At 45.1% G+C, this 2,444-nt stretch overlaps 1 protein-coding gene across 2 annotated transcripts in view; it reads left to right on the top strand.

Annotated features, from left to right (window-relative positions):
- The first annotated feature begins 463 nt into the window (after positions 1-463).
- The window catches only part of LOC143027646 (solute carrier family 22 member 7-like), a 42,703-nt gene continuing 40,722 nt past the window's right edge, over positions 464-2,444 (top strand). The window contains exon 1 of one of the 2 annotated variants that reach the window (XM_076189042.1): positions 464-565. The gene's annotated coding sequence lies outside the window, so the exon portion shown is untranslated. Of the gene's footprint in view, positions 578-2,444 lie in introns of both variants that reach the window. The other variant, XM_076189043.1, reaches the window with a different exon arrangement.

The following is a 2,444-nucleotide window of genomic DNA, read 5'->3' as shown; positions in this document are numbered from 1 at the left end:
CCTTGTCTCCTTCTTATCTTAGCTCCTCGTGGATGACACGTCATCCCTGTCTCCTGCCCACTACCCGAGTTGGAAAAAAATGCAAGACTCGACTCGCTTTACTAACTGGCGGCTTTCCCTCCTCGTTCCCTCGCGCACAAAATACAGGCGGAGAGAAATCCCTTTGGGTTGCGTCAAAATATCATCCATACACAACCATTCTCCACTCAGCCCTATAAATCGAATATTCTCGTAATATGTAAAGATGAAGATGTATTACAACCCGCCACAATTATCAACCGCTCGATCATCAACCCCCACAAACAAGAAGTCGGGGGGGAAAATGCCAAACATCTTATCTCGTCATGACTTCCCAGAAAATAAAATTAATAAACCAATCACGATAACGCACTTGAAGAAATACTTTACTGGTGTTGTAAGTACAAGGTCAGCGTGCAATGCTTTTTTTCTTTTTTAAGAAACTGTACGATAATATCGGTTAGTCGAAAACGCTAAGAGTCCGTTATTTCTTGCACATCTTGTCGACGCTTCAGAAGAGCGCGGGACTGAACAATCGCTCTCGCTGGTGAGTTGCACAGTACGTTAAAGTTTCATGTTTCGTGTGTCTGTGTGTGCCTAATTGTAGTTAACAGGGAAGAAGTATTGCTCGTAGGGTTCCGTTTCTTGATATTCAATGTAATGATAGCGTGTGCGTGTTCTAATATGATTACCTAATTGTTACAAGCAAAGAGCATCACTTGGTCCCGTCTCCTACCCACTAGCTCATCACACCAAGATTCAAATTCATGTAATGTTCCAATTCTGTCTATATCTTTATTTTAAATGTATGTGCATGTGTGTGTGTGTGTGTTTACTTAATTTTGTTTATTTAATTGTAGTATACATAGAGAGCAACGCTCGTTGATTCCCGTCTGTTCTCCAATTTATAATAGATTTAAATTCATGTATGGTTGCAAATTGGTCTACATCCTTAGTTTCCAACTATTGTATTTAAATTTGAATTTGTGCATCGTTCTACTTTGGGCTACAACATCAACGCTATTTAGAATATTATGCATCTACACGAGAAAACGCATTTCTTTACAATTGGACAAGCATTTCTTAATTTGTTCTCGAGATCTCTACAGTAAATGTAGTCGACCCCATTTAACTGTGTGTGGGTGTGTTTCACCACGGTCTTGGATCACGTGTTGGACCTGTGATCGACAGCTATTGCTCTCTCGGATGGGAGTTCGTATATGGCCTGATCTATAGGTAATATAGGTAATACACACACACACACACACAGACCTACCCAGAGATCGGCTAATAAGGAGCTCTGAGCTCACTGCCGTAGGGTGGTGTCTGGCTGTCTCGACAGAGACTGCAGCAGATCCGAGGTGAATACACACACACACATACACATGGCTCGACGGCGCAGAGGCAGCGTTCGCGACCGCTACTCCAGCGGCCCGAGTTCGAATCCCGCCAAGGGCTGAAATAATTTCAGTATCTCTGCGCTGCGAGCCGTTACTCCAACTCGTGGGCGGGGGAGTTGTGTGTACGTGTGTGTAAGATCACAACATTACCCACAGATCGGTCATATATGAGCTTTCATCCGGAAGGGTAATAGATGTCGATCACGAGTCCAACACGTGACCCCAGACCATGGTAAATTACACACGTACGTACGCACACACACACACACACACACACACACACACACACACACACACACACACACACACACACACACACACACAAAGCCTGCTTTGGTAACTTGATAGTATGCGAGAAAATTCTACGGTCGTTACTACCGTTCTGTATACTACACTCGGACACGCGCACACACACACACACACACACACACACCTCGTGGCGCTGTGGCTAGAGTTCCCGGCTGCCACTACGGCGGTCCGGGTTCGAATCCCTCCCAGGGCTGAAAAATTTCAGTATCGCTGCGCTGCGAGTTGTTACTCCAACTCTCTTGGGCGGGGGAGTTGGGTGTGTGTGTGTGCGAGTGAGGTTACAGAATTACCCATAGCTTTGAGCTCTCTTCCGGGAGGGAAATAGCTGTTGATCACGAGTCCAACACGTGATCCAAGACCATGGTGAATCACACACACACACACACACGTTTGTCAGATACACATGTATACATTCATACGAGTTCAGAGACATAGTTGTGTATTGTACATAAAGCGGAAACAGCGCGTCATAAAAAGTGAAACCATCACAAAGTAACATTTGCGGAAGGACGTGGACGTCTGTATAAATCAACCCTCTGCTGCATATGCACACATGGTCGTCTGGAAGGGTAGCAGGGGCAAAAGGGGCAGTTGCCCCCCCCCCCATTGCCCCTACCAGAGATTGTCTGAAACTTTGTCGGTAGTCACATATAACTTCGTTAAATTTTTGAGTTGTAGGATATCAGTTTGTGATTTACGACTGCGAGTCTGCATTAG

The sequence above is a fragment of the Oratosquilla oratoria genome, chromosome 8 (assembly GCF_046742065.1).
Source record: "Oratosquilla oratoria isolate Oo_2021 chromosome 8, ASM4674206v1, whole genome shotgun sequence".
Taxonomy (NCBI): domain Eukaryota; kingdom Metazoa; phylum Arthropoda; class Malacostraca; order Stomatopoda; family Squillidae; genus Oratosquilla; species Oratosquilla oratoria.
This window is presented reverse-complemented; position numbering and strand designations above follow the sequence as displayed.